The following is a 25,542-nucleotide window of genomic DNA, read 5'->3' as shown; positions in this document are numbered from 1 at the left end:
AGGATTACAGACACTTGTGCTACTGAGTCCAACATTTATGAGGACTCTGGGGATCTGAACTCAGGTTGTCAGGCTTGCAGGAAAGTGATTTTGCCCACTGAGCCATTTCCCCAATCCCTATAAACCTTTTAATGTTTGCTGGTAACATGAATAACATACTGTGTTAGTCAGCATTTTATTACTATAACAAAAATACTTCAGTCAAACAACTAATATGGAGAAAAATACTGATTTTGGCTCATAGTCAGGTATCTCAGTCCATGGTAGATTGTCCCCTTCTGGGTGAGCACGAGATAAAGGGAACAAGAAGAGATATACAGCCTATAGTAACACAGAATTCTTCCCAAGGCTCTACATCCTAAAGGTTTCACTACCTTTGCATGCATGTACAAGTTGGGGACCAAACCTTCAATGCTTGGGTTTTCTGGATTCTTATCCAAAGCACACTGCCTATATTTAAAGTTAACTGAGTAGCCCATGTCCTTAAGTGTAGAGAAGGAAGGATGGAATACAGTCCAAATCAATTATTAACAAGAAACTTTTCTGTTCATCTACATTGGTGGCCTCAGCACCTAGAAAAAGGGCCCTGTGTAGAGCAAGCACTCAAACCTTTTTGAAGGAGTAAGGTGTGGTATAAATGTCAAATGGAAACACCACTGAGTGCTCCCCATTATCCAAGCAACAGGCTCTTTAAACTCATGTTCAGCAGTAGCAACAATTACAAAAAGCTTTGCTTCAAATTATCTTATCTGCTTAGTCTCAGACATAATTGATCCTTAATTAAAGGTGCTATCATGTAAGAAGGAATTGGATTCCAGGCAAGCCAAAGAAACCAGCCCCACACAAAGGGTCTGCGTGAGGTTTTGTTGACCTTGAGAGACAGCCTGCAGTTGGGGCTGGATATCTTTGTTTGACCTTTCACCTCCTGACTCCTCAGGCTTTGCTTCTATAGAACCAGAATTTATTGTAGCTTTAAAGTCTGTGAAGTTGAAGCTGTTCTCAGTTTTCTGGGATCCAATACGAGTGTATAGGTCCAGTCCATCATGGAGGAGCAGAGGCACGGAGGTGAGAGTATGGGGTACCCATTACACTGTGTTCACAGTCAGGACAGAGAGATGATCACAGGCACTCAGCTGGCTTTCCTCCTTTTCATTCAGTCTATAGCCCCAGCCCATGGGATGATGCAGCCCAGATTCAAGGTGAGCTTTCCCTCCTCAGTCAAACCACTTTGGAGACACCCTCAGAATCACACCCAGAAGTGTGTGGTGTGTCTCCTAGGTGATTCCAAATGCAGTTGTGTTCAATATGATGATGGTTTTCTGCTTGTCTACAGGGTCTTAAGCAGTTGCCTCACATCTCTGGGTTTTATTTTCCATATTTTTCATCCACTTGTTCTACAGGATTCGGGAGAGATGGGATTAAATAGCAGAAGTGTCTGTGTCTTCTGCATGCTTTGGTTTGGTCTCCTAGAAATAATTTTGCTGCTTTCTCATATTCCTTATGGGGAAATTCAACATATCCAACATAAATACCCAGGTCATGGGGATTGAAGCAGACATCTTAGATTTCATTCAAGTGAGTGTCTGAAAAGTGGCAGCTAAGCTCTAAGGACTTGCTGTGGGAGTCATTTCCTACTAAGAACCCAGGAGAATGAGCATATAGTCCTGGGGCTGAAGAGATGGCTCAGCAGTTAAGAACACTGGCTGCTTTTGCAGAGGACCCAGGTTCAGTTCTCAACACTTCCATTAGGTGACTTACAAACCCCTGTACCTGTAGCTATGACCTGATAATCCCTCTGGTCCCTGTGAGTGCTGTACCTACTTGATTCATATATAGACAAGCACATGCACACATATACACATAAATTTAAAAAAGAAATAACATTTAAAAAACGAACATGTTATTTAGTAAAATTCAGTGAAGTAGCTTCTACTCTTGTTTTTTCAAGACAGGGTTCCTCTGTGCAGTTTTGGTTCCTGTCCTGGATCTTGCTCTGTAGACCAGGCTGGCCTTGAATTTACAGAGATCTGCCTGGCTCTACCTCCCAATTGCTGAGATTAAAGGCGTGCGCCACCACCACCTGGCTAGCTTGTACTCTTACCCTTGTTGCACAGATGTGACACTGTGGTTTGGAGGCCTCAGAGTCATCCATACATTCACATAGCCAATACTTGATAAATCTAGTAATTAAGTGTGGGAACTAGCTGCTATAACCACTAGACAGTCCTGATCTCTAATACTTGATGGTCAACTTGCATGTATTTGGCACAAATCACAAACTGTTTATATCATTAAAAAACCTCAGCTGCAGTTTCTAAAAATGATTGTTATGAGCTCAGGGTTTTGGGGACCATGGGGCTGAACTAGGATAAGGGTAAAGACCTGGGCCATTGCAGTCATGAGGGTAAGGAGGCCTTTCCTAGTGATATATACCTGTAATTCCTGGACTCTTGAAGTGGAGGCAGGTCAGTGATGAACTGGAGAGCAGCAGGAGGCTGTATAACTTAGTCTTGGAGCTTAGTCTTCCCTGCAGAAGGAAGAAAACGAGAGATGGTTATTAACAGTAGAGACTCAGCGGCTTGCACATTTGAATAACTCCTGTGATTTTGAGAATAGAAGACACAGGGAGACCAGGAGACAGGCTCAAAAGTGTGGCACGGACCATATACTCTTTTAAAATCTGGGTCCAAAAGGGGCTTTGAGAATTGCCAGCATCAGACCTGAACTTAACATGTGCTGAATTATGCTAAAAACAAAACAAAACAAAAACCCCCTCTGACCTGGCTCCACTATGACCTTAAAGCCTCACCCCAATAGCTTCCTAGACAGAACTGGAGCCCCATCTATGTCTGCTCCTCTTGGGGAGAGCTTCCTGAGTCAGTGATGTGATTTGTGGGAGAGCCACTGGGGGCAAACTGGCAGTGTGTTTACCCACACCCATCCCCTTCTTATAGACAGAAGATTTGAGGATGGGTTTCATTGAGCTGACAGATAGGAGACCAGACCCTGTTTGCAGGCATTTTAACTTATTTCACAGCTAATATAGCATCTGGGGCACATTTTCCTACTTTTATGCCAATTTTTATGTGTTTCTGCCACACAGTTGGAAGCCAGGATCATAAAAAAAGAAGGAAAATGATACAAAAAAAATAAAAGTAAATAAGCACACTCTTCTTTAATGCTCCCAGGAGCACCAAGGCCAGCATGCTTATGAATCAGAGAGAGAGAGAGAGAGAGAGAGAGAGAGAGAGAGAGAGAGAGAGAGAGGTATCTACAGAGATAGGAAATGGAAAAGACATCCCTATTGCCATTGTCTCCTAGAACAGCAAACAGACAGAGGTTCTGAGCTGAGAAAGACAAGTGTGTGCAGTCTAGAACTTACAATTTATTGCTCAACTGGCCTGGTGTCAGTCAACAGTCTTCTATGGGTCTCTGACTCTCTTGTAACAGATAAAACTCTTGCTCTATCTCTGAGTCCCTATTTCTACCATTTCATTTGTTACCTATCACACAGGGCACCCCGCTGGCTACACACATCCTCTAACCTGAGCTACTCTACTTTAGAACACATGTTTCTCTGTGCTGTTGGAAAACTGATGGACACTTTTCTTGAATACTGAGTAATGTGGTATTAGTTCTTCTGATTTGTAGAAAGTAATTAATAGATAGCACTCAGTGTTGGGGATTCCCAGAATAGATAGGTTCTATTTATATACATCTGTTTACACTAACTTGCAAAAACGTTATTTGCTTTAGCAGAAGATGAAATGTGATGATTTGGGTTAAATATAACTTTTTAAATGTTTTCCATAAATAACTTTTATGTAGGCAAGAGCTCAGGAATTTTAAGAATAAACTTCTATATCATACTCAAATTTGAGTTTGGACTCTTAAACATAGCCTTATGCCTTTAAGGAAAATTACACGCTGGGCCAGAGAGAGATGCCTCAATTGCTGAAAACACTTGCTGCTCTTCTAGAGAATCTTAGTTAGGTTCCCAGCACCCATGCTGGGTGGCTCCAAATCACTTGCAATTCTAGGGGATCTGACACCACTAACCTCCATGGGCACTTTCACTGATTTGCACATACCCACAGACAGATAGGCATACATATGCATGATTAAAAAAAAACAAAAGAAACATAAAATAAAAGTTGTATTCAGAAAAAAAAGTATTTCTTTAATTGCAAAACTGGAGGAATTGCGATACCAATTTGTTACAGAGATTCCACGGGTAAGGACAGAGCCTTTGCCACGGTGTTCAGCAAGATAAGTGCTAAATAATTCTTAGACAGTGGAAAACATGGGGTAAAAATAAGTCCACAAGTGTGAACTAGGCCTTAAAGAAAGCAACGTCTGAACACAAATAGGTGTGGTGGTGGATGCCTGTCATCAAGGCACCAGAGAGATCAAAGCTGAAGGATAATGTGTTGAAGGGCAGCCTGGTGTACAGAGTGAGTCATGTCCCACTTGTGAATTACTGTGGATGGTGATTACAAGCCAGACCCAGCTGCCTGCCATTGCTGTGGAGTTTTCGTTTTCGTTTTTGTTTTTTTGTAAACATGTAAAGAGGTGTTACATTTGTTTATGCTGCATTTGTTTAATTATGTAAAGATGTGTTGCATTTGTTTTACCTTGCCTGCCTAAGGCACCTGATTGGTCTTTATAAAAAGCTGAGTGGCCAATAACTTGGCAAGAAAGGGATAGGTGGGGCTGGCAGCAGGCAGAGAGTAATATAGGAGAAAAGCCAGGCATAGAGACATAGAAAAGTAAGACATGCAGAAAAAAAAGAAAGGTAAAATGTAGATGAAGAGAAACAGTTAAGTTAAAGAAAAAACATTAGCCAGAAACCAGCATAAGCTAAGACTGAGCATTTATAACTAATATTACATCTCTGTGTCTTTATTTGGGAGCTGTTTGGTAGCTCAAGAAAAAGCCTGCTACACACCATTTCATGGATGTGGCTTTATGATTCCTCCAATGAGAACACTGGATCTGTGTTCCACCCCCTGAACACAGCTGGCTTTACCACTTGCTTTGGCAGATAGGAATTAAGAGCAGGGATGTCATGAGCACAAGTTCTCACAACTTCACATCCCCATCACAGACCACCCCCACCCCAAAACAAGGCCAATGGTCAATGAGAACTTCAGGTCACATGCAACATCACAATGAGCCAATCACACCATGCATGTCTGTTGTGGCTGTCGCAAGACACACACACCCCCAAACAATACCACTACAGAGCTGATATCCAATGTAAAACACACAGGGGTTTATTACAAGCCCAGGCATGGTCTGCATCCAACACACTGGCTAGCCAGGTGAAGGAGGACGACTCTGAGCTCTCAGGGTGAGGGGTTTTTAAAGGGAAAAACCACAAACAGAGTGGTACAAGCCTTGGCATCATATGAATGGGTGAGGGTGTGTAACCTTTGAATTTACTGGTTTGGGGTTATAGTTATCATTTTTGGGCAGGCCTGGACAAGTCCCAGGCTTTGTCCTTGAGCTGCCATGGGAGCTGGCTGGCCTCACATGTTCACATTGACCCATGCACGTAGCTCCAAGTTGGTGAGGGGTCCTAGACAGTAAACAACTGGCTGAACCTTGGGCAGTCAGAGCATGTGCAGAAAAGGAGCTACTGCAGGGACTATGTCATAGCCCTCCCAGAAACTGCTTGCTCAAGTCTCAGGAAACTGAAATTGAGGCCTGAATTCTGAGAGAAGACTGATCAGCCTGTTATGGCATCTGCTTGCTTCTTTCATGCCTAGATCACAAGCTAGAGCCACCTTACTGATGACAGCTGACTTCAGATGCATGGGTGGGCCAGCATTCTAGCTCAGCTCAGATCTGGACAGAACCATCTGGAAAGGAAACCTAGAGAATCTGGAATAATCATAAATGATTTCTTTCCAACCGTATAGATTCAGGTTAGTTTGCTACACAGCAATAGCTACCTGATGCACATTGATACTTGTGGCAACAGTAACCAGGAGTGGGAAATGCCTCCCACTGTAGGAAGAGGTAAAGCTTAAAAGAGTGGACAAATAGGCGGGGGAGGAGCTTAGTTGGTAAGTGCTTGCTTTGCAAACACGAGAACCTGAGTTCAAGACTCCCCCCCTCCCCATACACACAAAAGCTGGGTGTGGTGGTATGAGTTTGTAGATCCAGCATGGGGGAAGTAGAGACAGGAAGATCCTGGGGACTTGATGGGCAGGCTTCTGTGGTAGTATTTTGTTCCCCAAAATATTGTGCACCCTAATAAACTTATCTGGGGTCAGAGAACAGAAAAGCCACTAGATACAGAGGCTAGAAAATGGTGGCACTCACACCTTTAATCCTAACCTTCTGGAGGCATGGATCTCTGTGAGTTCAAGGCCACCCTGGAAATAGCCAGGCATGGTGACTCATGCCTTTAATCCCAGGAAGTGATGGCAGAAAGCAGAAAGGTATATAAGGTGTGAAAACCAGGAACTAGGCTGGTTAAGCTTTTAGGCTTTTGAGATTCAGCTGAGATCCATTTGGATGAGGCCTCAGAAGCTTCCAGTCTGAGGAAACAGGATCAGCTGAGGAACTGACAAGGTGAGGTGGCTGTGGCTTGTTCTGTTTCTCTGATCTTCCAGCATTCACCCCAATACCTGGCTCCAGGTTTGTTTTATTAACAAGACCTTCTAACAATTCATGCTACAGGCTGCTTAGTCTACTTGGTAAGTTCCAGGCCTACGAGAAAGATTACAGTAAGACACGAGGGCAGGGTTGTCCATTAAAGGTCTTACTGAATACAGGTGCCTGCTGTCAATCAAACCTGACTCTCTGAGTCTGGTTCCCGGGTCCACATGGTGGAAGGAAAGAACTGCTATGTGCAAGTTCTGCCTCCACCAGTGTGCTGAGGCCGGCACACATCTGCTCTCCACAGAAAAAGACAAGTGTACAACGCTCTTTTCAAAAGTCCGAGGTAACCATGTCTGAGAAGTGACACTTGACATGGACCTCTGGCCTGCACACCCACACACCTACATCTATACACACACACACACACACACACACACACACACACACATACACATACACACACATACACACCTGCACACACATACCAACACACACACACACACACATACACACACACACACACACACACATATAACACACAAAGCCAGCAGAAGACTAAAGCACACTCAAAAGCAAATGAATGCACGCATACTCTGTACACACGGAAAATATAAAAATACAATGGGTGTCACACAAATGTGTGAGCCGTAAACTAGCTTTGTACCAGAAATAAAAAATAGAGTCGATTAAAGTTCACAGAAAAAGAAGCAAAGAACAATTCATTGTAATTTGTACAAAGCAAAACACTTTGCTTTCAAGTATAGAGAATCAGAGAAGCGATGTTTGTAGAAATTGAAGATGAATACCCCCAATATGGAGAGTTCTGAGATAGCCATCAAGAAAAATGCATCATAAAACGCCTTGAGACCCATTGATACTATTTCTCTTATCTCACTGCCGTGGTACATGTATTACCAGCCTCCTCCCTTTATCTCACTGCTTTTTATTATCTTTTTAATCTCAGTCTTTCCTTCAGGGAAATCTTCCTGCTACATTCAGATTACAAAAGGCCCCCTTGTTACATGCTGCAGTGTCACGGCTGTTCTCTCTTTCCCTGCTGCTGGTCTGGGCTCTGTATCTCCACTGAGCTGTAAATTCCAAGGAGCACAAATTGAAACTGTTTTGTTCAACAATATAATCCCAGCACCTGGCAGGACACCTGACAGCGGATGGGCATTCAATAAACAGCCGGAAATAAACGAGTCCCCAAGTGATGGCCGAGAAATAAAATGGCTCACCCCAAACTAAATCAAGCTAAAACAGAGGCTTTAATACCAAAAGCTGATGTCCATGAACACAAGTCTAGGCTGCCTCCTCTTGGAGTCAGGAGATGCAGAGGACACAAGTTACTTCCTGCAGTTGAGAATAAAGGTGACAAGTAATTGAACTGGTTGATGGGGAGGCTGTGGAGAGCATGTAGTGAGGAATTATACATCTCACCAATAGATAACCACCCATCTAGGGAGAAATTTAACAAAACACTAGCTCAAGTATCCATACCTTATGACTTAAAACCGTAACTCAAACAAGCCACCGGATATAGCCAAACTTTCAGGAACAAAGATGACCATGCTGAGAATTGCTATTGTCAACTTGACAGGATGGAGAACCATCAGAGACAAAGCTCTGGGCGTGCCTTTGGTGAAGTTTCTAGATTTGGTTAATAGAAGAGGGAAGACTGAGCTCCCAAATGTCAGTGGTGATGTTCCTGGGGCTGGGGTCCTGGACTAGACAAGAGGGAAAAATGAGCTGAGCACCAATATTCCTTTCTCTCTGCTTCCTGACTGTGGACACAGCGTGACGAGCTGCCTGAGGCTCCTGCCGATGTGTGGTCTCTGCTATGATGGAATGAGGCCTTGCACCGGGAGCTAAAGTAAGCTGTGTCTTCCTTAAGTTGGTTTTGTTGTGTATTTTTGTCTCAGCAGCATGTAAAGTTGCTGTTATAATAACCACTGACCCCAATCTTAGTGGAAACAAAATCTCTATTAGTAAGCACATTGTTTTTAGGGTCACTGTTGCTTAAACTCAGAGGACATGGGCTCTAGGATAATAGACATGAATTCTGGGTCCACTGATGAAGAGCTATCAGGCCAATACCCAACAATGCAACCTCCTCGCCCCGCCCCAGGTTTCATCTGCAGTGGTAAGAACACACTAATCAATACATGTCTGCACTGTGGGAGTCATGCATCTGTCTCCTTTCCACATCACCCACTGATTGCTCTTTGAAGAAGCAGTAGCTCCACTGACATTTCAAATCCTCAGATTTTTGTTTGGTTATTCTTTATGGCTCTTAGTAGCAAGGGAGGCTGTCATAGTCTCTGTGTTAGTGAGCTTAAAGGTATCAACAAAATGAGGAATGAAAGGGGCCTGTGTGTGTGTGTGTGTGTATGCATGTGTAGATGCATATATACGTCTATGAGTATGTGGACATGAATATATGTGTATGTACATATGTTTATTAATATCCATGTATGTGTGCATGTATGCCTATATGTGTGTATGTGTCTGAGCATTGTGTACAGGTGTTGGTGTGTACTTGTGTATACAGGTGTATGTGTGTATATACCTGTGTGTATGGGTGTATATTTTTGTATATGTATATACATATCTTGGTATATTCAGGTTTGTGCATATGCTTATGTGTAAATGTATGTGCATGCATGTGTATGTGTGTTATATGCCTTGTGATATGTGTGTGTGCATCTATTTGTCTATACGTGTGCATGTGTGTCTGTGTGTATATGTGCTCATGTGTTTGTATGTGTGTGCCTTTGTGTTTTGTGTACCTGGCTGTGTATGTGTGTTCATATGTGTGTATATGCCTATATGTACATGTTTGTGCCTGCATGGGTATGCATATGTGTATATCCCACTAAGAGTGTGTATTCTGGCTGTATTCTCCTCTATCTTGAACTGCTTTTTTTCTCACAGAGAAGAGTCTACGTTTGAGCACAAAATATTCTTTCCAGCTTAAAAGAAGAGAAAGGGCAAGGCACGGAAACACCCAACCCAAGCTTATGATGGGGACTGTGCAGCCATAACTAATAGATTTAATGGGCTGTGTGGCATGTCTGACTGTGTTCTTGATGAAAGAGGAGACTAAAGGCACTAAAAATAGACAAATAGATGAGCTGAGTTTGAATGTTAAGATTATGGAGCTAACATGCTGGCTCTGTCTTCTAGAAACTGTTTCTGGAACCCAGTTTTATATAAAAATGAATGTAAGGTTAGAAATTATCTTTTCATAATTTCCAAAATTTTCTAAAACCTGTGTGCTGGCATAAGGGGCATCATGTGCCACTAAATCCTGCTAGTCTAACTGTATGAACTTGGGCCAGTTATTTCATTTTTGGGTCTGCTTTCTCATCTGGATTATGACAGACTCCACTTACAGAGTTAGGACATCTACATGGATGATGATACAGTGGATTGCTGAGGATTAAAAAGCAAATATTTAATGTCTTCTGTGCCAAGAGGCTTTCCATCAGCACAATAGAACATGGAGTTCACTAACTCCTTTCCAGGGCACGTCGGGAGAGGCTCCTGGCTCCGTGCTTCTTCAGGCTCACTGGAAGGCCATGGAGGGTAGCCTGTGGTAGAGCAAAGGATTCGCCTCATTGCCAGAAAACATAAAGGAAAGTGGAAAGACTTGAGAGCCCTTAATTCCCTGAAAGCCCTCCTATTAGGCCAGGAGCACTCCCTAGTTCCCAGTGGGGAGGAGGGAGAACCAAGTCTTTAGCAGCCTTTCAGGACATTCTAGATCCAAATGGTAGTATCTCTCTTTCCACGAAGCAACATAATATCCTCCTCCTGGACGACAAGCCTGTATTAATTCAGCTGCTACAAGCAGCTTGGGCAGTATCTATCTCTATGCAATACATTGGAAGGGACTTAAGGGACCATTTATTTCCAGGGCTTCATCTTACAGTAGAGCAATCAGAGTAGTTAAGTAACTCAGCCAAAGCTGTCGCACATCAGGCACTATGAGCATACCACAGCAGTAGGTTGTGCAGTTCCTGCCCCGAAACAAACTATAGGCCAGCAAGAAAGACATTGAGTCTTGAAAATTGGTCTGAATTGAAAGATTTCAGAGGACCTGAGATGATCATGTGGTGGTAGGCAGGGTCCAGACTTTGAAATTTGGTACCGGTGACTAGTGGCAGCTGGAGATCAAGTCAGGTGTACAGTGGAAATGATTATAGCTCCTTCTCTGCAGCTTCCATGCAAGGGGAGAGAGAAACAACAACACCCCCTCTTGAAATGACTCTCTGCCAGACTTGCTAAGGAACTGATTGGGGGAACAGACCCTGTAATTAGTCCCCAAAGCTTCTTCTACACCACGCCCCCAGGGCACCTTCCATGACAGCAGTCACTTCCCAAGCAGCTTAGAGTCCTGAGGTGGCCTGGAAGCAGAGATGGAGCCAGGGAGGCTGCTCCCACACTGCAGTGGTCTCCCAACACTGGCAGAGGCTTTTGAAGCACAATGCAGAAGCTGGAGGAACCATGGGCCTGGGCATGGCATTCTTTCTCTTGCCAGGCAACTGCCGAGCTGCAGCGGGGGGCCCCTCTCTCAGCTGACAAAGTCGGAGGCAGATCTGAGAGCTGGAGTACCTCCCTGGAGCTTTCCAGGGCCACCCATGTTGCTAATCACTCTGTGGCTTCACAGAAGAACAAGGAGAGACAGAGGGTGGGTCATTAAAAAGACACCAGCTGAGAGCAGTGTCACTGGATCTGGAGCCTTCTATCCAAAAGGGACTCTTAATGAGAAGGGATGGGCACAAGCTAAAGACGTGTCTCAAGGAAGATGGACCAAGTATTCCCATGGCATTCATTTTTCCTATTTGTCACAGGGAAACTCCCTGCCTTCCATGCTGCTCCAAGTTGACAGTTACTGCCTCTCGAGTCCTAAGGTTTCTGGGATGTGGAGTCCTTTGGTGAAGCTTCCACCATGAGTGTGTGTCTTAAGGAGAGTTTTATTCTGGCCCCTTTCCAGCCTAATGACAAGTCCTGGAACGATCAGCCAGCATGAACACACACCTAGAGTGTGGAGGTGTGGTTCAACACAACCAGGGGCACATCATCCAGACTGTCATAGGCTCCCAGGCCGTTCCTACTGGAAGAATGCCCAATAACTTCTTCAACTCATCAGGACTCATGGAGAATTTAATGGGACCCAACTTTTAGCCATTTGTTCTTCTGATGACACTGTCTTCTCAGCAAGGTGGTCATTACTGTTTGCTAACCACTGCTGAGAAGGAAAGCCAGTGTTGTTCCTTTCTGTGCATGTTGGGAAGCCCTGTAGCCAGGCCACCTCTTCTAAAGCACCTTCCCTCATTTCAAGTGGCCACAGGAAGTGCTTTCTCTCACATACACTCTTTTACAGAAATCCAATAAAAGATATTCTTAAGAATGAGAGTCTCACTGAGCACCGGGCAGTGGTGGCACACACCTTTAATCCCAGCACTTGGGAGGCAGAGGCAGGCGGATCTCTGTGAGTTCAAGGCCAGCCTGGGCTACAGAGTGAGTTCCAGGAAAAAGGCGCAAAGCTACACAGAGAAACCTTGTCTCAAAAAAAAAAAAAAAAAAAAAAAGAATGAGAGTCTCTCCTTACATGAATGCTGGATGTAGTTTTGTCCATTCTTAGGAGTTAGTATGAAAACAAACTCATGTGTAAGAACCTCTATTGATGGATTAATTCCTTATGACTTTAACATCATGTGACATCTATGATGGCTTGGCAGTTATAGCAGCCAAGAGGGCCCTGAGGGCTGAAAATAACTCCCAGAAAAAGCTAGACAATAAATGTTTTGAATTGAATGGCCTGTAAAAATTCCCTCACAACTACGTGACTTTACTGTTGCGATAGGCAAGTAGTCACATACTATATGCAAGAAGGATCGTGGTTGTGTGTATCAATAAAACTTTATTTTCCAAAACCAAGGAGGGAGACAGACTTGTTTCTTGGATTATTGTCCACTGTCTCTGGCATAGACCATAATGTTGCCATCATTAGATTTTGTCCTAATCATTGGGGTTTAGAGTTATCACACAATGTAAGCAGTTGGATTGTCAGTTTGCACACTGCAAGGTTCTACAGTGTCTGAGAAAGTGAAGCTCTATAAGTGTGCGTATCATGCTCACACTATGGACACATGACACAGTTAAGGGAGTCAGGCCAGTGAAAGAAGACGGGAAATAAATGTAACAGTGCACAATGTGCAACCAAAACACAAACACCAAGAGATGCTTCAAAGTACTTGAGAAAAGTGATAAGCCATCAAATATTTCCACTAAAATGGCTTATTCTGTGACTGTGGTTTAAGAATGGCATCTAAAGGATGGGATAGCTTGGTCCTGTGAAATTAAAGCAAAGGGAATGCTAGCAGATAAGAGGCTCACACTTTGTAAATCAGGACATTGTAGCAATTTTAAATTACGTGATGATTCATAAAAAAAAATCTTAATTTTATTTTCATTTTATTCTTGGAGAAATCTCTCACATATTCCCTATAAAGATCTGGTCCAAATTTTGAGTGCTTTAACAGTGCATACACGATGCTGGAAATGATGAAGTCAGATATTTTATGTCTTTGTCTTCAGCGGCTTAGGTTCTTCTTGGTGAGAGTGTACCAGAGGGACTCCGAAACCGAACTCTTGGAAATGCAGAATTCTGAATATAATTGAAAGCCCTAGAACCAACCATGCCTGATGTCACTACATAACATCTTCTGTCACATGAGCCCGTTGTATTCCCAGTGTGTTTGAGGGGATGTTGGAGTCTAAGAGAAGGCTCTTACTGGCATCACATGGATCATGAGGGTCAGAGACTGAATGATGACCTGGATCATTGGAATCTGAGTTCAGAGGTCATTTTATCCCTCAGCTGAAGGAATGACATTTTATGACTCAGAAAAAGCTTTCGAGAAGTGAAGTGGTCAGAGTCATAGCTTGGGGAACTAGCACAGAGTGATGAGCACTTCGCTGACAGTGGAGGTGCAACACAGCAAAGGGCAGCCATCTTATACCACGATTCTAGCTTTGCAAACATGTGCAACTACATGGATGACTGAGCATCCATCTCTGGCTTCAGGAGCGTGGATCAAAGGTTTTGTGACTGATTTAGTAAAAACACAAAGTAAGGTACCGAGGCTTGAAAGTGAGGGCTTCTAGAGCCTCTATTGTACGATGACGGTGGCAGGAAGAAGTCCTGATGCAGTTAAACATAAGTGCATGGCCAGTGTGATGACAGCAGTCACAGCTTCACCTGGTGGAAAGCCTGGCTGGCTGGACCACAGTTGATTATAGCAGCCTGTGGCTACACAGTTCAGAGGTGTCAACACCTTTCAGTTGGTTCTCACATCAATTCTGGTTGCCCTTGTTAACCAGCTGTCAAGAGATACTAAAAGGTAATTTTACTTTCCTTTTGGATTGTTGTCTTGTAAAAGCCAAATTCCACCAAGCAAGGTAGAAAATAGTGGAGTTAAATAGGTGCTAAACAGGGTTCCTTGATGTAGCACACGATGCTACTGACAAGTCAGAAGTCAGTGTGTTTCCTTTCTGGACTGTACTGTCCCCAGTCTTCTCTTCTCACACACCAGGCAATATTAACAAGGTCTTGGCTATCTCTTTATTCATCTCAAAAACATGTGTGTGCTGGCTGCCTTGCTTTTAGGGCAGTCCTCTATGCTGTGATGAGGTTGAGTGGCCAATACATGTTTTCCTTAAGAGCAAATGTGTGTTTGATTGGATGTGTTCAATGGCAAAGAAAATGAATTCCATCTGTATTTTTCCTTTTGGTTTCCTGACAATGAGGATAATCCTCAAAAATGAAACAGTCGGATGACTTTTGTTAACAAAGAACAAAAGCTTGGCATATGAACAGGATAGTAATGATTGTTCTCTGGAAGTTCAGTCTCCTCAGCTTGGAAGAGACACTGAGAGAACCCTTAAGTAAGATGACTTGAGTCATTGACTGGCTTTTGGAGAGTCTTGATTTTTATTTTGTTTAGTGTGAGGGTGGGGTGGAAGAGGGCATACTAGGGCACAGGGGCATGGGTATCAGAGTTCGTGTGTGGAAGTCAAAGAACAGCTCTCAGGAACCTGTGTTCTACTTCTACCATCGGTTCTAGGAGTCACACCCAGTCATCAGGCTTGCACAGCAAAGGCCTTTATCCAGGAAGCAACCTTGCTGGCCCATGAAGAGCTTTGTTAAATTAGAAAATCTTGGACGCTGGAGAGATGGTTCGGTGGTTAAGAGCACTTACTGCTCTTCCAGGGGACCCAGGTTCAGTTACCAGCACTCACATGGCAGTTGACAGTTGCTTATAAGTCTAGCCCCAGGGAAACGGATTCCCTCTTCTGGCCTGTGGGCACCTGCACTTGTGTGCAAATAGCCACACACATATACACATAATTAAAATAAGTATTTTTAAGAGGAAAATGTCCATGACGATTCAAGTTGGAGAAGGGGTTTCTGTCAACTCCTGTCCAATGAGTAGAATGTTAACTCCCAAGAACAGGGCAGAATAATGTGTCTGCTGGGGTTACGATTCTCCTTGAGAAGTTGTAGTAACCTGGCTCTGATACTGAGGCTTCTACCCTGCAAGCCAAGAAGGCAGGGTTGAGAGCTCACTGTCAATCTGGTCAATTAAAACAAAAAACTGGAGATCTACAGCTCTGTGGTGGAGGGCTTGCTTGTTAGGCCATAGTTTCAATCCCTAGTATGCCACTTATTAATTAACAATTGATAGTTAATTAATACTAATAATGAAAATCTGATACTTTGCTGTGGTAGGGATGTTTCTCAATTTGTGCTTGCCTAATGTATCACTTCACATCATCACAATCAACAGTCTGACCAAAGTGATGTGTGGAAAGCAAAGCTTGCGGTTCCAGGATGCAGTCCATCATCGTGGGAAGTCACTGAAGCAGGAGCTGGTCCCATTGTGTCTACAGGTGGAGGAAAGTGCGGTGAACCCTTGTGCTCAGCTGGCCTCCTGTGTATAGCTGTACTTTGGAACCCCAGCCCAGGAAATAGTGTTGCTCATTTTAAGGGGGATTCTCTCACCTCAGTGAACCGAATCAAGATAATCCCTCACAGCCAAGCTCAGAAGTTCATCTTTCAGTGATTCTCAATTTTGTCAGGTTGACTTTCAGTACCAACCTGTACACCTAAAATGCCTGTAAACCCAGCACTTGGGAGGTATAAGTAACAGGGTGGGAAGTTCAAGGCCACCCTTAAGTTACACAGCAAGTGTAAGGTCAATGTGGAACATGGGACCTTACATATCCAAAAATGTAAGTTAAAAAAAAAGAAGAAAATATGTTCTGTGTTAATAGTAAATGTTATGAAGAAAAATATATAAGGTTTGTGTTTTGATACAATCTGAAGAAAGCCTTTTTCAACCTGGGGTGCTCTCAGGTCTTGCTTGCCTGGGCCTGCCACAGGACAGTTAACCTTGTCTGGAGATGCTTTAGGCTCTTACAGACCCTGTGAAGGAGTGCTATTTGCATCTAGTAGGCAGAGGTCAGGCATGTGGTTAAGATGCCCCAGTGGGCAGGGAAGCTTTCCACAACAGAGAATTATGTGCTTTAAAACTCCAATGGTGCCCAAATTGAGACACTCTATAGCAGAGCATGCCTTCTCCACAGGAGTAATGCTGTACAACAGTGTAAAAATTTGTTTTTAGGGAATGAAAGAAAATCTTAGTATATTCCTGTGTGGATTGCAGATACACACTCAACACAGGAATTTCACAGCACAAGGTGTTTTGGAACAAAAAGCCTCAAAGGCTCCTTGGGGAAAAGATAATGAAAAAAAGATTGGGAAACACTAGTGAGGAGCAGGGATTAGCAGATCTCTTCTTCCTGGAGCCAGAAAGAAAGCCAACCTTTGTGCTTCTGTAATTCTTATGGCAACAATGCACTCACTGAGCATTGCAATGCAGAAGCACCATGGGCAGGTGGCTCCCATTCATGCTGGGATAGTGGGGGTCAGTAAAACTTTATTTATAAAGCAAGGAGAGGGGCTGAAGAGGTGGTTTGGTGGTTCAGAGCACTTCCAGCTCTTGCAGAGGACTAGGATTTTTTCATCAGCTTTCACATTGTGACTCACAGTCATATGTAATTCCAGCTCCAAGGAATCTAGTGCCCTCTGCTGGCCTCATGGACACCAGGCATGCACATGGTACACATAAGTTCGTGGAGGTGCATACGCTTACAAATAAACAAACAAGAAACCAACCAACCAAATAAATCTTTAACAAAACAAGGCAAGAATAGAAGGGCCATAGCTGCCGTGGTGGATCATGCCTACAATTCCAACATTCTAGAAGTAGAGGCAGAAACATCAGGAGTTAAAGGTCAGACAGCTACACAGTGAGTTTTAAGCCAGCCTGGAGTAAATGACCAGACTAGGGGAGAGAGAGAGAGAGAGAGAGAGAGAGAGAGAGAGAGAGAGAGAGAGAGAATTTGAACACAAAAATGAGAATATACTCTATTTATGATCCATTGTCTGTTGAACCTTAAATTATGATTTAAATTTAAAGGATCAAGACAAAAGCTGCAAACACAGAATGCATGCCTTGATTGTAATCAGGTGTAGCAGGAATCATAAAGAGTCTTATTAATAAAATCAAATCCAAGCCAGGTATTAGGGTGAATGCTGGAAGATCAGAGAAGCAGAACAAGCCACAGCTACCTCACCTCACCAATTCCTCAGCTGATCCTGTTTCCTCAGACTGGAAGCTTCTTACTCCTCATCCAGATGAATCTCAGCTGAACTGCTGCTCAAAAGCCTAAAAGCTTAACCAGCCAAATGCCTGTAGTTTCTGGTTCTTACGCCTTATATACCTTTCTGCTGTCTATCATCACTCCCTGGGATTAAAGGCTTGCTTTCTGGGATTTTGGCGTGAGTCACCATGCTTGGCTGTATCCTTGAACAGAAGGATTTCTGCCTCTGGAATGCTAGGATTAAAGGCGTGTGCTACCACTGCCTATCCTCATGTTTAATATTGTGGCTGTTCTGTCTCTGACCCCAGATAAGTTTATTAGGGTGCACAATATTTCAGGGAACACAATACCACCACAATCAGGTACATAAAAATTGGTTCTCTGTGTGTATAAGAGAGGGAGAAAGAGAGAAGAGGGGAAAGAGGGTGTTCCACTGAGGTACAATTCAACAATTGTCTATTAATTTGATGAAATGCAGGATGTCAAACTTTTAGGAATTCTTAGGTGATATCTAAGAGAGAAGATGTCCTGGTATTTCAGAAAACACACAATAAAATTGGCAAGGTGTGCTGTACTAGGGTTATCTAGGTTAACAGAACTTTTATAATTAATCTGTATATAACAGAAAGGGCATTTATTAGAATTACTTACAGGCTATGGTCCAATTAATCCAACAATGGCTGGCTGTGAAGGGAAAGTTCAAGAATCCAGTAGTTTCTCAGTCTACAGGGCTGGATGTCTCAGCTGGTCTCCAGTGTATGCTGGAATCCTGAAGAAGTAGGCTCTAATGCCAGTGAGGGGATGGGACTTGCTAGCAAGGCAAGGGGGAGCAAAGAGCAAAAGCTTCCTTTTTGCACCTCCTTACATAGGCTTCCAGCAGAAAGTGTGGCCCAGACTAAAGATGTGTCTTTTCACCTCAAGATCTGGATTAAAGACATGTTTTCCTACTTCTAAGATCTTCCTGTGTAGCATGAATCTTAAAGGGTCTTATTAATGAAAACAAACCTGGAGCCAGGTATTGGGGTGAATGCTGGAAGATCAGAGAAACAGAATAAGCCATAGCCACCTCACCTCGCCAATTCCTCAGCTGATTATGTTTCCTCAGACTGGAAGCCTCTGTGGGCTTATCCAAATGGATCTCACCTGAACTGCTGCTCAGAAGCCTAAAAGCTTAACCAGCTCTAGTTCCTGGTTTTCATGCCTCATATACCTTTCTGCTTTCTGTCATTACTTCCTGGGATTAAAGGTGTGAGTCACCATGCCTGTCTGTTTCCAATGTGTCTTTGAATTCAGAGATCCGGATGGATCTCTGCCTCCTAAGTGATAGGATTAGAGGTGTATGTGCCACCATTTTCTGACTTCTATGTCTATCTAGTGGCTGTTATGTCCTCTGACCCCAGATAAGTTTATTAGGATGCACAATATATTGGGGGACACAATTTATCACCACATTCCTACTTCCAATTAAGAAAAATAAAATCCTCACAGATGTGCCTTCTATGTTAAGGTTTTAGTTCCAGATGTAGTCAAGTTAAAAACCAAGAATAGCCCTCACAAATCCATCCCTGGTCAGCTTGACACACAATCATGTTTCTTATGTCATTACTAGCTTCCAAATGAAAATAATAGCCAGGTCACAATAATGTCTTAGCCTAAGCATAATATAACTATGACCTGTACTGTCACAAATGCATTATATAACTAACTAGATCATAATTATAACTAACATAATATAACTATTCTTTGTACAAGTATAAATACATTATAAACTTAGACTAGGTGGCAATGTCCTTTTGGGGACACTCCTTTAGTATCTGAAACTTAAATATGATAACCATTGATATTCTTGTAATTGATGTTATATTGCATGACAAATAAATTGAGGACAGAAAACATAAATATCCATACAAATGTATTCTTAAAATACAACAGAAACACTCTTGTCAACTATAATCCTGTTTCCATAAATGGTCACGTGGCTTTAGCTGGTATTGAAGACTACCTTCCTCTTCTACTCATTATGTATTTCCACCAGCCTCTTTAAGTACCTCTGCAGATCTTGGCTCTTTTCTTGGAGAAGTGTCCCTTATCTTCATTCATGAAGGGTCTGTGCCCTTGGTCATCCTGTTGGATGTTGTAGTTTCCCATCGACTTTAATCACAGGAGATGGTAGCACCAAGAGGCTCCCTAAAGGATCTCCTGCACTCCACACATAATCTTTCTTAACCTCCATTATGGAAAAGCTATCTAATTTCCCTATGGTAATCTGGACCAATTAGCCCTCTGAACACTGCTATTCCTTACTTAGCCTGTTCGTTTAGGGGCATCAGAAGCCTAAAGTGGCCAGAAGGAAGCTGGCTTCCAGTTCAAATAAGTGTTCATTGTGGTTCCTGGCAAGAGTGCTCCCCACTTCGTAACTAAAACTTCTTGGCTAATAGAACTTAAGGTTGTATGTACAGGAAGAAAATAACTTAGCAATGGATCTCTTTTCCACCCCTTGATTCCTGGACCTGTGGATTTTGGCTATGGGAGAAACTGTGCCATACACTGGATGTGGATTCAAAGTATACACTGCCTTCTGAAGAACCACTCCAGGCTGCTGCCACCTAATGGGCATTGTAACTGTGTCTTCAAAAGGCCATTACATCTTTCTATCAGGCCAGCTGCTTCAGGATGGTAAGTGACAGTGAAGGGATGGTGAAGATCAGTAGACTCATGATTGTGGGCTCATTGTTGTACTTCTCTGGCTGTGAAGTGAGTTCATTGGTCAGAAGCAGTACCATGTAGAATAGCATGGTGGTGGATAAGGCATTCTATAAGTCCACAGATTGTGGTTTTGTGGAAGTATTTCTTCCAGGAAAGCCAAATCCATAACCAGAATATGTATCTCTTCCAGTAAGGACAAAGTATTATCCTTTCCATGAAGGATGTGGTCCAATGTAGTCAATCTGCCATCAAGTTGCTGGCTAGTCACCTTGGGGAATGGTATAATATCTGGGACTCATTGTTGGTCTCTGCTATTGGTAGATCTGGCGCTCAGCAGCAGCTGTAGCCAGATAAGCCTTGGTGAGTAGAAGTCCATGTTGTCAAGCCCGTACACAACCCCCATTTCTGCCATGATGGCCACTTTGTTTAAGGGCTCATTGGTCAATGACAGGAATGTCTAGAGAAAGAGACTCACTGTCTACAGAATGGGTTATCCTATCCACTTGATTACTGAACTCAGCTGAAGTCACCTTTAGATGAGCATTTACATGGGACACAATTATCTTCCCATCTTTTGCCAATTTGGAGAGATCTAACCATACACTTCCTTAGATGTACTTTCCCACCAATTTTCCAATTACGCTATTTCTAAGTCCCAACCATCCAGACAATTCCATTGGCTATAGCCCATGAGTCAGTGAACAATCACACATCTGGCCATTTCTCCTTCCAAATTATGTATAACCATGTGTACTGCCTGAAGCTCTGCCAAATGTGAAGATTTCCCTTTACTAGTGTCTTTCAGGGTTGTCCCTGGGAGGGGTTGTAATGCTGCAGCTGTCCACTTCTGGGTGGTGCCTGCACAACTTGTAGAACTATCAGTAAACCAAGCCCTAGTCTTTTCTTCCTCAACCAATCAATCATAGGGCACACCCCAAGTGGCTATAGTTGCATACTTGGCAGCAGATGGCATTGTAACAGGAGTAGAAACCATAGGCACTTGGGCAACTTCTTTGTCTAACTTGCTGTGCCTTCAAAACCTGCTCAGGCCTGATCATGTATATACCACTTCCATTTGATAATAGATTGCTGCTGTACATGGCCTTGACTTGTACATGTCCATGACTTGGTGGGTCCGATAACACTCAGCTCATGATAGGAACCTCAGGTAGCATGGAAACTTGGTGGTCCATTGCCAAATGTTCAATTTCCACTAAAGCCCAATATTAGACCAAAAGCTGTCTTCTGAAGGAGAATGTTTGTTGGTAGATGATGATAGAGCCTTGCTCCAAAATCTCAAAGGTCTTCTCTGTGATTCACCTACAGGGGCCTGCCAAAGTCTCCAAACAGCATCCCTATCTGCTATTGACACCTCAAGGACCATTGGCTCTGCTGGGTCATATAGTCCAATTTTGGTAGATCAGCCTGCATAGCATCCTGGACCTGTTGAAGAGCCTTCTCCGAATCCAGGCACCACACAAAACTAGCAGCTTTCTGAGTCACTTAGTATATGGACTGACTAACACACCCAAGTAAGGAATGTAGTGTTTCCAGAATCCAAATAATTTCACTAAATGTTGTGTTTCTTCCTTGGTGGTGGGAGGGGCCAGGTGCAATCACTTATCCTTCACCTTAGAAGGACTATCCCTGCATGCCTCACACCCTTGGACTCCTAAGAATTTCACTGAGGTAGGTGTTTGAATTTTGGTTGGGGTTTATTTCCCATCCTCTGGCATGCATATGTGTTACCAGTGAATTCAAAGTGGTTGCTACCTCCTGCTCACTTTGTCCAATAAGCTTAATGTTGTTAATATAGTGTACCAGTGTGATATTTTATGGAAGAAACATATGATCAAGGTACCTTCTAACTAAGTTATGACACATGGTTGGAGAGTTAATATATCTTCGAGGTAAAACTGTAAAGGTATTTACAGATTTCAGCTGGCCTTGCCAACTGAAAGCAAATTGCTTCTGGTGTATGGACAGGTACTGAGAAAAAAGCATTTGCTAGATCAATAGCTGCATATCATGCACCAGGAGATGTGTTAATTTACTCAAGTAAGGACACTACATCTGGTGTAGCAGCTGCAATCATAGTCACTATCTGATTAGGTTTTCAATAGTCAACTGTCCTTCTCCATGATCCATCTATCTTCTGTACTGGCCAGATAGGAGAGTTAATGGGAGGAGTTGTAAGAACCACCATCCCTACATCTTTCGAATCCTTTATGGTGGCGCTCATTTCTTTACTTCCTTCATAGATGTGATACTGTTCTTTATTCACAATTTTCCTTGGCAGAGACAACTCTAAAGGCTTCCCTTTAGTCTTTTCAACATAATAGCCCTCATTCCACAGGTCAAGGAACTAGTGTGAGAATTCTGCCAACTTCTAAGTACATCTATCTCAATTACACATTCTGGAACTGGGAGAATAATCTCAGAATGAGTTTGGGGACCGACTGCACTTATTGTGAATCAGACTTCAGACAAAACTCAAGCCTGTACTGTAACTGGAGGGCCACAATGTTTCTTGGGATCTTCTAGAATCAGCGTCAGTTCAGAACCGGTATTCAGTAAACCCTGGAAAGTCTGAGTTCCTTTCTCTAATTTTACAGTTTACTCTTGTAAAAGGCCTCAGGTCACTCTGGGGAAGGACTGGAGAAACAACAAAACTTTTAGGTAGTTTATGAAGGTGCTTTGTCAGGGGAACCTGGCCATCACTTTATTCAAGGGGTTCTGGATCTACAAACTGGCTCAAGTCTGGAAACTGATTCATGGGCTGAAATTCCCTTTGCCACAATATATTGTAGCTGTTCTTTCATTTGCTTGAGAATTTTTCCACTTATATAAATCAAATAAAAATTCAGTGGACTTCTTACCTATTTCATGCCTGGGAACACCATGATTGATTAACCAATATGAAAGGTCCATACAAGTCATGCCACCATTAAATTCTCTTTGCCTGTGCTGACCATGATGGGTTAGGTCATTATGAACATTGCTTTGTTTATGCTGCCCATTATGGGAACCACGATCACCCTCCCTGTGGTGATTCGGTGCCACCACTTGGCCCCTTGCTACCTCAGGGCCCAATTAAACCCACTGCATTTAATCCAACTAGCAACAGTGTCTCCAGTCCTATGTCTGGCACAAGCAATAGGGTCACAGAAAACTCTTCAAATGTGCTAGTGCCCCTTTTACCATTTTGTGTCTTACAGGATGAGTGAAGGGCATGTCTTCTGGGCCTTTCATTGTGGAGAGTTAGGTTTTACACAGCGTACCCACTGTAGCGTTGCAGTTTTTCTGAGCCTTAAAATCCCTTCATCAACACCAAGCCAAGGGCTATCAAGAGTATCCAACTCCTTTTCAGTAGACCATCTTTTGACAAATACTTCAGCCAACCATTCAAACAGCCTTTTGACACCTTTTTATAACTGTGTGAGCTTCCATAGTAAACTCAGAATCTCCACTCAGAGGGCCCATGTCAACAAACTCAGCATCATCAAAAGGAAGTCTTTCGTGAACTGGGGTAGACTGCAAGTTAAAATAAGAAAAATAATTTTGGAAGCCCATTAAAAAAAAAAAAAAAAAGATGCTACTGCTGTCTGACTTCCAACATGAGCGTTACTGGGGTCCATGGTACTCTTGTGTGGTATTCCATGTGAAGTCACATCAGCCACTCAGCACATTCCATATGCTTTTGAGAGAAAGAGTCACTGGGCAGGGCTGCTTCTAGCAGCTCTGAAATAGGCTTTTAGGTTGAGACAGACCAGAGACTAGATGACCACTAAACTACTTGTGTCCCTGTTTCCTGCTTTAAAAGAAAAGTGTGTGTGTGTGTGTGTGTGTGTGTGTGTACAAGTATTTGTGTGCCACAGCACACATGTGGAAGTTAGAACCCAGCCTTGGGAATCAGCCCTTTCCTTCTACCTTGTTAAAGTCATGGTCTCTTGTTTGCCACTGTGTACTCCAGGCTAGCTGGCCAAGCTTCTCTCTGCCTCCCCTCTTGTCATAGGAGCCTGAGGTTTCAGACATGCACTACTGTATCTGGCTGGGGATCTTAACTACCGAGCATCCCTACAGCCTTCAAGAGTCACCTCCTGTCCAGTATCCTTTCAAGCCACTTTGAGTCACTCCCCTGGTTCTTTTGTGGACTGTAGACATGCCTTGTCACCACAGTCCTAAAATTTGGAATTTAGTTTGGATTTTTTTTCCTGTGAAGGAAACTTGCTTTGTGTGGCCTCAGTTCTCACCACATCTTTATGTCTCTGACCTCCTTTTCTGGGGCAACACTGCCTCCTTTCAACACCATGGTTCCTTCCTCATCACAACATGTTTCCTTCAGAGCCACCATTCAACCCCACGAGCACAGCACCCTGTTACTCCTTCTGATTCCTCTAGTAGAATAGAGGCTCATGAGGATGAGGGTGGATGGCTACCTTGCCTTTCCCATGCCTTCCTATATAGCCCTTTGGTTGGCATAGCTGTTGGCACACAGTGGATGTAGATGGTTGAGTAGCAGGCAGATGGCAAGACTTCTTAGGCTCAGTAGCATCATGACATCCTACAAACACACTCCATCTCCCAGTGAAATTCCAAGGGTTTCAAAAGAAGCATAATTAAAAGGAGATGGGGGGTGGCAACTGAACCGAAAGTTGCTGCTTTTCCTGTGCAGACATGAACAACTGCGCTGATGGAGGACCACAGTAACACTTCCATCCTATCCTGATTCAGGATTACTTACACGGCATGAGTGAGGGACAATCAGCAGGAGCACAGCTGACCCCTAGCTGCGTCACCACAAAGCCCCACGCCGGCACAGATGGTGACCATGTGGGAGCTGCATCATAGAGTTCCTCTCGCAGTTCAGGTCCTGCTTCCTATAGGCTCCACCATCTCCCAAGATCACTTTCAACCCTGGAAGAGCAGGAGGGAGAAATGGCTGGAATCTCAGGTGAGGGGCCCGTGACCCTCCTGTTCTAATCCCAGCCCCCCTACCACTACCATGGGTGTGGCCATCTCAGTGCTGTTCTGCTTATCTAATTGTTGTGACTCGTAGGCCCAAATGACCCCTCCTCTATGATGTCAGAGGGATGGTCTCACAAGGTGCTAGTGTGGAAAAGCCACAGTAAAACACAGTGTCATGGTGACACACACCTTGAACTCCTTCTGCCAGAGAAATCCAAGATGGCAGAAAGCATTCTTGTCTTCGAGCTGAGGATAGTGCCCATTTGAACAACCCCATTGTAGGCACCATGCTGAGTCAGGTGAGTTCACTGTGCCTTCTGGCCTCTACCCCCGGGTGTTTAGAGTCTCCTGCACACCCTTGCTTGCCAATTAGAGGGAAAGCTCCATAAAATTCAGAAAGGGAAATTGATTCAAGTGCCGCACAACAAAAGGATAAATACGAAACACCAGGACACCACTGTAATGGAAACTTTTTTTTTTTTCTGTCTGGAATGGTATTTTAATGTTTTTACCAGGGCCATT

Source organism: Onychomys torridus, chromosome 8 (genome assembly GCF_903995425.1).
Source record: "Onychomys torridus chromosome 8, mOncTor1.1, whole genome shotgun sequence".
In the NCBI taxonomy this organism is placed as follows: Eukaryota; Metazoa; Chordata; class Mammalia; order Rodentia; family Cricetidae; genus Onychomys; species Onychomys torridus.
Note: the sequence above shows the minus strand (reverse complement) of the source record.